We start from the raw sequence: 12299 nt of genomic DNA, 5'->3' as shown, positions 1-12299 counted from the left end.
GAGTGATAACGAAATTAAGCTCGGCTCACAGCGTCGGAAAGCAAGCCAGCGACACTGTGCGCAGCTCGAATGCTCTAAAGCCGGAACGATCGCTGTTTGCCGTTGTTCCTATCTCGCGAGCAAATAAACTGTCAGCTCTCCGATGAAATGAAAAAGAAAGCAGCATCTTCTAATTAGGTGTCCGACTTCAGGCACGTTATCAAAATGATATATCACCCAAGGCATAACATGTCACGATATACTTCAGACCGGAGCTAGTTATCGTTCACTGCTACGATGACTGCGGAAGAAAGTATATTAGCAAGAATATCCTCCTGCTTAAAGCATCAATAACTCCAAGACTTCGGCAGAGAAGTAAGCTAATAAAACCTAAATAAGCTTAAATACTTAAAATTAAATTATGGGGTTTAACGTGCCAAAACCACTTTCTGATTATGAGGCGCGCCGTAGTGGAGGACTCCGTAAATTTCGACCACCTGGGGTTCCTTAAAGTGCACCTAAGTGTACATACACGGGTGTTTTCGCATTTCGCCTCCATCGAAATGCGGCCACCGTAGCCGGGATTCGATCCCGCGACCTCTTGCTCAGCAGCCCAACACCATAGCCACTGAGAAACCACGGCGGGTAAGCTTACGTACTCAAATACACAACACGATTTGTAACGCCTGCATGATAATTTACACACGCACACGCACACGCACACGCACACGCACACACACACACACACACACACACACACACACACACACACACACACACACACACACACACACACACACACACACACACACACGTGTGTGTATGTGTAAATAACGTGTAATCTCTCTCTCTCTATATATATATATATATATTGCCACCTAGTGTTTTGAGCCAGCGCTGCGTGCCCAGCAAAAACGGTGATTGAAGACGACGAAGTCAAGGATCTTGCGCCAGCTGGTGAACCGTCCTCCTTGTGTCTGACATTTTCGTGTCTGGCTGCTGATCCTGCTGCTTATTCTTGCCTTAGCGCGTGACAAACTGGTGGAGGTGCTGGGTAATCTAATCTATGCACCAAACCCCTCCGGGCAGCAGGAGCTCCAGCCCCGTACCGGTGGTTACGCCTGTACACCGCGCCAGCAGAAGGATCCGTGGACAAGCCCCTGAGTTTGGACTCCTCCCAAAGAAAATGGCAGCTCCGACCACCCCAACCGGTATGGAAGGCACAACGCCGATTCATTGTATGCTACTCAATCCGCGAACGCCGAATCCCTTCCACGGTGCCATACATGAGGACGTTGAAGATTGGCTGTTGCACTATGAACGTGTTGCCGCGTTCAACAAGTGGGATGACGCAGACAAGCTGAAAAATGTCTATTCAGCCTTAACGATGGCGCACGTGTATGGTACGAGAACCGTGCAGATGCCTTAACTTCATGGGCAGAATTCAAAAGGCGGATTCTTGAGACCTATGCGAGCCCTGATCGCCGAGAGCGAGCTGAGCGTGATCTCCAGTCCCGTATCCAAATGCCGAACGAGAGTGTCGCAATGTACGTCGAAGACATGACGCGTCTCTTTCGACGAGCCGACCCCAGCATGTCGGAAGAAAAGAAGGTGCGGTACCTGATGCGCGGAGTGAAAGAGCAGCTGTTCGGCGGTCTCGTGCGCAGTCCTCCCAAGACTGTGTCAGAATTTCTTTCCGAGGCCATCACCATGGAGCAGACTCTTCGCCAGCGGACACCATCATACGAACGTCAAGTGAACACTGCCTCACCTACGGACTTCTTCGGAGCTCTCGGGGGTCACGTCGATTTCTTTCGAGAGCTCATTCGTTCCGTGATCCGCGAAGAACTCCAGAAACTGTCGGTACCTTCACAGCCGACGCTCAGCTCCTTGTCCAGCGTTCTCCGTGACAAAGTTCAGCATGCGCTAAAAGAACCACCCTTCAATACAGAAGCTCGACCGCTAAGACATGACAGCGCACATATGTCATATTCGCAAGCTTTGAGGCAACCTGCTCCACCTCCCTCCCCGCTTCGCGCCGCGCGCCCGGCCATGCTAGAGCCCGTCCAAGCTGCCTCGTATTACCAGGACCACCGACAGGCCCCGAGGAAATCAGACGTGTGGCGGGCACCTGATCGCCGTCCCCTTTGCTTTCACTGTGGCGAAGCTGGGCATGTCTACCGACAGTGCTCCTATCGAGAGCTCGGACTACGCGGATTCTCAGCGAACTCACCGCGACCTAGGTTCGGCCAGCGTCCTCCTGAAATTGAAGAATACGTTGCCCAGCAGCGCGGATCTCCATCAGCTCGACACCAGTCACGCTCCCCTTCGCCGCGGCGGTTTTCTCCGACTCGCCGTACGTATGCAAGCGTGGTGCAGGGTCGGTCGCCCAGCCCACGACGGGAAAACTAACCACAGCGACCTTTGGGGGCGAGGCCGCTCAGTCTGGACGTCCTCAAGGACCCCCACTGACGCGTACGCGGACCGCCGATACATCGACGACGACAGTACCTGCTGATTCCAGAAAAAGAATTTCCTTGGACATTCCTGTACTGCTTGACGGTCGTGAATTAGTGGACACTGGAGCGGATTATTCTATAATCAGCGAAAAACTGGCCACCCTTCTGAAGAAAGTGACCACGCCTTGGAATCACACGCCAGTTCGTACAGCTGGCGGGCACATCGTCACACCACTCGGCATGTGCACGGCACGAATACAGATTCGCGGCTCTACGTTTGTTGCCAGTTTGAGCATTCTCCCTCAGTGTTCTCGAGACCTAATCATCGGCATGGACTTTCTCAGGGAGCACGGCGCTATAATCAACATTCGACAACGCCTCGTCACTTTCTCGACAAAAAGCGCCACAGCGACGACCAACACCATCCACCCTCGAGCATCTCTTCGTGTCATCGATGACGCTGTCACGCTACCACCGCGTGCAAGTGTCGTGGTTCAAGTGGCATGTGACAAGCTCATACACGGTGAAGCAGTCGTAGAAAGCAATCGGTCTCTCCTGCTTTCTCATGGTGTTTGCGTAGCAAGAAGCCTTTTCGATCTCCACGATGGCCACTGTGAGGTTCTTGTCACCAACTTCAGCTACGAACACCGGCACCTTTTCCCCGGTACTGTCATCGCCTACGCCGACCCGATCGCCGATGTCACTGAGTGTTTTGTTTCCGAGGCAATCGGCACTGCTGAAGCACCTCTACGCAACGTCGACATTAGTCCAACGCTTCCTGAAGAGAACAGACAACCCCTGCGCGAGCTGTTGCTTGAGTTCCACTCTTGCTTTGCACGGTCGTCGAAGGTACGTCAAACATCGATTACGAAACACCGTATCATCACCTATGACGACGTGCCCCCCATACGGCAACAGCCTTATCGTGTTTCCCCGACCGAACGACATGCTATTCAAACGCAGGTGAAGGAAATGCTTCAAGACGGCGTAATCCAGCCTTCATGCAGACCCTGGTCATCGCCAGTCGTCCTTGTTAAAAAGAAAGATGGCACGCTTCGATTTTGTGTAGACTACTGGAAGCTAAACAACGTCACAAAGAAAGACGTGTACCCGTTGCCTCGTGTCGACGATTCTCTGGACAGGCTGAGGCACGCGAAGTATTTCTCCTCTATCGATCTGAAAAGCGGCTACTGGCAAATTGAAGTAGATGAGCGTGACCGCGAGAAAACTGCTTTCGTAACTCCGGACGGCCTTTACGAATTTAGAGTACTCCCTTTCGGGCTCTGTTCCGCTCCAGCCACATTTCAGCGAATGATGGATACCGTTCTCGCTGACCTCAAATGGAAAAGCTGCCTCGTATATCTCGATGATGTCGTTGTCTTTTCGGAAACTTTTGACGAGCACCTTCGACGCCTTCGGAATGTACTCGAAGCCATTCGATCGGCTGACCTTACACTCAAGCCAGAGAAATGCCATTTCGGTTACGAGGAACTGAAGTTCCTTGGTCACGTCGTAAGCGCGGCAGGTGTTCGGCCTGATCCTGAGAAGACTGCTGCCATAGCAGCTTTTCCCGCTCCAACCGATAAGAAAAGTGTGAGACGATTTTGGGCTTGTGTGCATATTATCGACGCTTCATTGAAACTTTTTCGAAGATTGCAGATCTGCTATTTCGCCTTACGCGTGACGACACGCCATTCCTCTGGACTCATGCACAACAGACCGCCTTTGCGGAGCTACAACGTTGCTTGTCTTCTCCTCCCGTGCTCGGTCATTTTGATGAGGATGCCGACACAGAAGTACCCACTGACGCCAGCAATATCGGTCTCGGAGCTATCCTGGCGCAACGACAAGACGGCACTGAACGAGTTATAGCCTACGCGAGCCGCACTCTGTCACGCGCAGAGTCCAATTATTCCACCACAGAGAAGGAGTGCCTCGCGGTTATTTGGGCTGCCACAAAGTTTAGGACGTATCTCTACGGGCGGCCATTTAAAGTTGTGACCGACCATCACGCTTTGTGCTGGTTGACCAACCTCCGAGACCCTTCTGGACGATTGGCACGTTGGAGTCTGCGACTCCAGGAATTCAACATCACCATCGTGTACAAGTCAGGCAGGAAACATGAAGATGCTGACACGTTATCACGGGCACCTATTAAATCTCAGAATCCTGACGAGGAAGACGACAGCGCCTTTCTGGGAGCCCTCAGCGGGCCGGATCTGCTCGCTAAACAGCGATCGGACGCTGAGCTAAGACCCGTCATCGATCACTTAGAAGGCGGCATCGCGTCCATTCCTCGCCCACTTTCGCGACGGTTGTCGTCATTTTGCCTACGAGGGGGCATCTTATACAAAAGAAACACAGGTGCCGGCGACAAACCACATCTGCTAGTAGTACCTCAAGCCCTTCGCGACGACATCCTATTAGCCTGCCACGACGAGCCGACATCTGGTCACTTGGGCTACTCAAGGACTCTGGACAGGGTACGGCAACTGTACTACTGGCCTAGACTGACTGCTTGCGTCAAACGCTACGTGAAAGGATGCCGTGAATGCCAGCGCCGCAAGTCACCACCCTGCAAGCCTGCAGGCCTTCTACAACCCATCGACCCTCCGCGTACGCCGTTTGATCAAGTTGGAATGGACCTTCTTGGACCATTTCCCTTGTCTTCCTCCGGCAATAAGTGGATCATTGTCGCAACTGACTACTTGACGCGTTACGCTGAGACGAAGGCACTACCACGCGGGACAGCATCTGAAGTTGGCCAGTTTTTTATGCATCACATTGTACTTCGGCACGTCGCACCGTCATTCATCATCACTGACCGAGGGACGGCATTTACGGCGAAGCTTCTGGATGACATCTTCAAGCTGAGCTACACGAGTCATCGAAAGGCCACTGCATACCACCCTCAGACTAACGGCTTGACAGAAAGACTAAACAAAACACTGGCAGACATGCTCGCTATGTACGTGGATGTGCAGCACAAGACGTGGGACGAAATCCTACCGTACGTAACGTTTGCGTACAACACTGCCACGCAGGAAACTACACGCTTCCCGCCATTCCGCCTCGTTTATGGTCGAGATGTCGAAACTATGCTAGACGCCATGATGCCATATGAAGATACCGACCAGCTCGACCAGTTAGCTCCTGACGTCGAGGAGTACATTCAGCGCGCCGAGGAAGCGCGTCAACTGGCCCGCGTGCACATAAGACAGCAGCAGTGTACCGATGCAATAAGGTACAATCTCCACCATAGACAAGTGACCTACGAGCCTGGTGACCAAGTTTGGGTTTGGACACCCATTAGACGGCGAGGCCTCAGCGAGAAACTCCTCAGCAAGTACTTCGGACCATACACAGTACTAAGGCGTGTAAGCGACGTGAACTATGAAGTGATCCCAGATGGAGACCTGCCATCGTCCAAGCGCTGTTTACCACGCGCAGAGACTGTACATGTGGTCCGCCTCAAGCCGTATTTTACATGGTGAAGTGTACTAGTGAAACAACCTTTTTTTTTCGCTGTCCTCGCGTCTTCCTCCAAAGAACTGTGAAGCGTTTTTTTTTTTTTGTTCCCGACCACAGAACACATTTTTCCGTGTGCATTTCCGTATGTGTGCTAGCGCGTCCCCCACCCCCCCGCACTTTTTTTTTTGTCTTACCTAATTTGTGTAGTTTCCATGTACGTTTTGTGTTTGAGCATCGAGTCGATGCTCCGTTGGGAGGGGGAATAATGCCACCTAGTGTTTTGAGCCAGCGCTGCGTGCCCAGCAAAAACGGTGATTGCAGACGACGAAGTCAAGGATCTTGCGCCAGCTGGTGAACCGTCCTCCTTGTGTCTGACATTTTCGTGTCTGGCTGCTGATCCTGCTGCTTATTCTTGCCTTAGCGCGTGACAATATATATATATATATATATATATATATATATATATATATATATATATATATATATATATATGAAGCAATTGCCTACTCGCCGGAACGAAAGAATTCATCTCGAGTGAAGTGCTTAGAAGTAAACAGCGCAGCATTGGTCACGTTTTCCCAATGAGCGACTTTCTTAACGCTGTGGCTCTGCGATGCGCGCCGTTGAGTCTTCACGTCGTCTGCTCCTTGGTGAAACGCTGAAATGATACATTGCGGTCTTTCCAGCGCGATGATACGCATAATGGTACACAGCAAAAGGATTTCGACATCCGTCTTTTTTTTCTGTTTCGTGCTTGGGGGCTGTGGCATCACGACGATTTGAGAACAAGAAGGCAACTTTTCAGTGCATGGCGTCATGGGAGAGCCTGTTTCATTTCAGGCCTGAACTTGAATTGGCTGATTCTCGGTGCGGCCGCAAGGTGGCAAGCGAAAACTTGGTGTCATGAATAATGTTTATGCGATGTCGATGTCGGCCTCGATGCACAATATGACATGACGCTTTGAGTGTTCAGCCTGTTCAGCTTGGTCAAAAAGGGGTCTCCCTAGCGCATTGAAGTGACGACGCATGAAACATGCTCGAGTACGTGTTTAGCCATTGCATTACAGTTTATGCTGAAAGCAAAATGCAATGCACGATGTCTGATAGGTGATATGGGTTCTATACGAGCAGGCAAAGTGGTAAACATGAGGAACCTACAAGATCGTACTCAACCTATGAGCGTGAAGCTTAAGGAAATTCAAGGGGTCTTATTTTTTGGTAATTAAAACCATACGACTACTACAGTGTAAAAAACTAAAGTACATACAAGAGTACAAGCTTAATACGATTGTCGGTTTAAGAGCATCGACATTTGGCAGACGTGTTTCTTTTGCACTTCATCATGGTGGCACCCACCATCTATACGAATTGAATTTCGAGGATACTCCAAACCATGTACGGCAGAAGTTTGCTGGGATCTGGTGCATCTGATGTTTTAATGGGACTTTCCCTTTTTTTTAAAGGCCCTTTCCCAATCACTGTATGCGTAGTACCGCCTCTGTGTACCCAGAAACGGCATGCACTGCCACCAATTCGACTGCCCAAGCAAACGCGCTCTATTTATTATTTGCTGTGCCGGCGAAAATTACGCCTATAGGACCGCTTGACTGGTCTCAAAGAACCCGACGACACAATCTTCGTCACTGAGCAGATGAAGGCAGATTAGAAAACGAGGAAACAAGCTTCTGTCCTTTCTTTTTTCTGCATCTGTGGGCGATATATTCCTAGAATCAACAGGTGCCAAGTGGCGCAGGTTTCAGAGCCGCGTATACATATGAAACTGTAGCGACCATCTATCACTGTGATTTGTCCCCCGCTTCTGTGAAATTCGGTTACGTCGCCTGGCCTCCACGTGAACATCGTTGCCCCCTGTTCTTTCTTGGGATGTGAGGTGGCTGCCCGACAGGGGCGCCACCACGGCCACTAGGCAAACCGGTTTTACTGTGGAACAAAGCCAGTCTACTCTTCGTTCTCAACCTGTCAAAACGTGTATTACTTGCCTCTGCTAAACCGAGCTCCCAAGAAAACATTGTTTTACGTAAATTCGCAGTATTGTCTCGCTGGCTGACATTTGGGTGCTGCCCGATCAGGACTGCCGCGGCGTGTTAAAAAAAAAAAAACTCGATGCAGTGACAGCAAATTAAGGATACAGCAGAATTTGTGGATATGCAGACACAGTTCCATCGTAGTCGCTTTCAAGCGCTTTGCATTACGAATCGCATTCGTGGCATCATCAGTCCAGCTTTCTTTGCGGAAACCTGGCTATCTACCGATCCGACCAAAATTACGGGCCGATCCCGAACCCAGCACAGTCTGAGGATGTTGGCCAGTCCCGAAAGTAGTGCGATTTGAAATGTTGGCCGTTCACATGGGTGCGTGCCACTGGGTATATGCCGCTGTTCTGTGAACCTTTCTGACCCGAACTCAGGTTTGTGCGACTAGATGTGTGCCAATGGCGCCACTGGTCATTTCGATGCTGGGCATGTGCGACTGGGCAGGCGAGGACTTGACGGCTCCTCCAGAAGGCGCAGAGTGTCCGGGAGCCCGGCAGCAGTAAATCCTTTACACTGGAGCCGGGTCATTTCGGCCATTCGTGTACTTGGATACTTGCGTTTATACGGATGCGAGAGAAGAGTATCGTGTCAACCCTGAAGAGTATTGCACTTTATGGGAACGAGGTAACTTTTTGTGCGATAAATATGGGTTGTAGGAAACTGGACTATGGCATGCGAACATGATGTTACAACATTTAGAGCCCACGGGGAAGAATCGTCATTCACATTTACAACAAAGGTTTGATGCGGAACCATAGGGGCCGTTGCTCTGCTGTAGGAAGGGATATTAACCATAACTGCTAAATAACTTGTGCAGGAGCCTTTTCTCAGTTCATTTAGGAAGTGAATAAGCGTCCTCGTTTCTTTTTTTGATAGCGGGGACACAGTGCCTTTTTTTTTTCGTATAAGCAAAATGACATCGCTGAGCTCTTTTCGAGGACGGATAAAATTCCAGAGTGATTTCTTCGAAAGTCATTGCGTACGCTGTTATTGTCACACGGAGCACGCAGTTCACGATCAGCGGAAAGCCCCCAAGGCCAACGCTGGGAGCGTTCCACATCCAGGCTGTGGCCGAGTCGGGCAGCGGTCGGAGTTGCTTTAAATCACTTGTGAGGCAACTGGACGCACATTTCGCACATTGTCGCATTTTTTGTGATGAGTGTGAAGGAAGGAAAGAACTTACACAGGATATAGCGCCGGGCAGTCTGCTAACAGCTTCACCATTGGAAGTAACTTTCCAAAATCAGAAAAAAAATCGCAGTTGCGCCTGAGAGGCGAAGTACCATTGCGATAGAAAATTAGTAGATAGCTGCACGGAGTAAATATACTAGTCTTATCGGTCGTATAAACTTGTAAACATTCACTTACTAATTAAATAACAATGATAGAATGTGTAAGCGTGAATCAACGAGGACGTAGAAAGAAACAGACATACAGAGACAGGGCTATCTTTGTGTGTCTGCTTCTTTCTACGTCCTTGTTCAGTTGCGCTTACATATTCTATCGTGGATTCGAACCAATTAGCCCGTCAACGTGTTTTGACTAAATGAACCAGCGCGGTGTCGCGCGCGCACAGGTAAACATCAACACATCTCGCTCGATGAGCGCGGTAATTCGCTGTGAAACTCTGGAGTGACGAATCGCGGCAGCAGCAAGCGAATTGACATTCATGCATGTCTCGCTTCAGCGCGAACGAAACGTCGAAAGCGCAGCGCATACGAACCTACCGGCACTACGCGCACTCTGCAAACAACGCATATCGCTTTGAAGAGGAGGCCCACGCGGGCGCGCACTTTGGCCCTGTGGCAGATCGCTTTCGAGACACACGAGCGCCGGCGACGCGTTCCTGCGGCGTCCTTCAAAGCGTCTACTACCGCGTGGCCAACGCCACACTGGGTCTCTCGCGCTGGAGTTTGAGGTATAGTAGCGGCGCCTGGTGGCGGCGCGCGAAACGTTATTTTGGTGGTACTTACTGAGTCCCGGCTGTGGAGACGCACGTTTCTAGCCCGAGCTTTGCGTCGATTCGCGCTTTTTACTGCCCTGTTGCGTGTGCGAAAAAGCTCGTCACTTCTCACAGACAACGCCGACCCCGCTGCGAGCTCGCCGCAGCCTATAGTTTAACGAAAACGGACTCTCCGTGTGCCGTGGGCTGCGAACAAGAAGGCCTGAATCCCAACATCAGATTCTACTGTTTCCGTTGAAGGCCGAACGAAGCGGGGCGTCGGGCGCGCTGGATAGCTGCAGTTCGTCGCGTTCGGTAAGCGAAACTTCGCGCCATCCTGACTGCTTTGCCTGTCTTGAAGTGTGCTTGATTATCTGCGTTCTAAAATTCAGTCTTTTGCACCTACAGTTCCGACAGCAGACCGATATAGCAGCAGGCATGGCTCGTGATTCACGACTCGAGACCCGGCCTCAGTGACAATTAACAAATCGACCGGTGCGAAGTGGTGAAGTGACCAGGTGTGTGCAAATGAGCACAAATGGTCGGGCTAACCGGCGACAATTCACTACCCCACTACGAGCAGCACAGGTTAGAGAGTTAAATATGCTCATCCTTGACGTCAAGCCAGCACGCTGAGGCAGCGCAGAAAGGTAGTATTGATTTCAGCACATCGATGTTCGAGCGCTGTCATTAAAAGCTACATCAAGCGCACGAGTTCGCGTTGCAGCGCGATTCACACGTACGTTACTGCGAGTTCATATGCATTGCATCAGTTATTTATCAGTTGCTAAAGGGACAGATGACCGCTACTATATATGTATACAGTGCAGGCATAACTACTTGTCTAGCGGCATGCAGTCAAGAAAGATTGCAGGAGGCCCGCCGTTTCGCGGCGTGTCGAAAGACCGCTGCCATCGCGGGGCGTACGATCGTGCGCTCGAGCAGTTCGTACATCGAGGCATGCTGAAGGACTCCTGCCGACGCGGCGCGTACCGTCGTGCGCTCGAGCAGTTCCGTACACATGATGTCTGCTTATCGCTGCTGTGAATTCATTTATAGCATGCATTTCCTCGCGTTTGTGCGCCTGAATCTAGCGGCTTGCAAACCTTACCTGAAGTTCAACTTCATACGCGACTCGCTTCAGTTGCGATTGACACTGCGCTAAAACTTCGGCGCTTATTTCTTGAACGACGTACACGTATTCGGCGTTGCATAATTTATTGCCTTTACGCACCGTGCCACCCCTGAAAAAATCTTCGGCACGCTGATATGAGCTGCAAGCCGTGGTACAACAAAACCGAAAGTGGCCGGTCCATATTGTAAACGTGCCTTTCGAAGAAGATGACCGAGCTTGGTACTACCCAGTTCAGGACAGAGTGCGCTTTTTAGCACGATTTTCGCAGCGCTCCCTGGGCAATGCAAGAGCCCCATAAACGCCGCGGTTGTCTCCACTCTGTACGGAGTGGGAGGCGAGGAGCTGCCACCGGAGAAAAACGCCTCACCTCCCTGCCTCGCGCGCCACAAGAAAGGGAACGCATCCGGGCCGCGTTCCTCGTTCGCGCGCGCGAGATTGAACCGCGTTCTCCGGCTCACCCTGACACGCTTTCACTCCTCCGGAACCTCACGGCGACGGAAGATATGTGCCTGAAGTGTCCATATAATTCATATTGCAATTAAAAAGAACGAAAATGCTTTTTGTATATTCTTGCCTAATAAACCAGACAATTTTTGACTAAGATTATACAGGTGTGATTTATTTTGCCACTTATGAACACCTCTGCCCAACATTAGCTGGAATACCCTACCTAAGCACTCGTATATACAGGGCGTTTCAGCGAACACTGTCAAAAATCTTTAAACGTTACCTGTGGCAGATAGTTCAATTGTATTTCATGAGGTGGTCTACTCGATGCTGTGGACACTAAAAAAATTTAAATGCACAATCGACTAATTAACAAAACTCACTAATAGAGTTTTTAACTAATCACCTTATGGCCTATATTGCAATTCGCAAATTCTAGCCGTGGAATTCGCAAGGCGGATCCATTTGGAACGAATGGTCAGGATGATATCAGTTTCGAGTAACTAATTCCCAAACTTTGCTGATAAATGTATTGACATTGCAGTTAATTTGTTAACAAAATGTCCTTTTATGCGTTGAAGCACATTGAAGCACCTGCGTCGGCAATGTCTACGTTCGCACCTCTTCGTGTTGGCGTTGCAAGCGCTTGTGTATCTGCTTTCCTCATCGTCCTCTCTCCCGTGGTGGCAGAACCATTGAGATGAAACTATATGGGTAGAACCTCCGAAACATCACGCGTGACTAGTTTTTGCCGGCTCCTCTGGCGGCAGTCCCGTCGTCCACGCGAATGTATAAAAATATTTCGGTAAATC

This window comes from Dermacentor variabilis, chromosome 4 (genome assembly GCF_050947875.1).
Source record: "Dermacentor variabilis isolate Ectoservices chromosome 4, ASM5094787v1, whole genome shotgun sequence".
Taxonomy (NCBI): domain Eukaryota; kingdom Metazoa; phylum Arthropoda; class Arachnida; order Ixodida; family Ixodidae; genus Dermacentor; species Dermacentor variabilis.
This window is presented reverse-complemented; position numbering follows the sequence as displayed.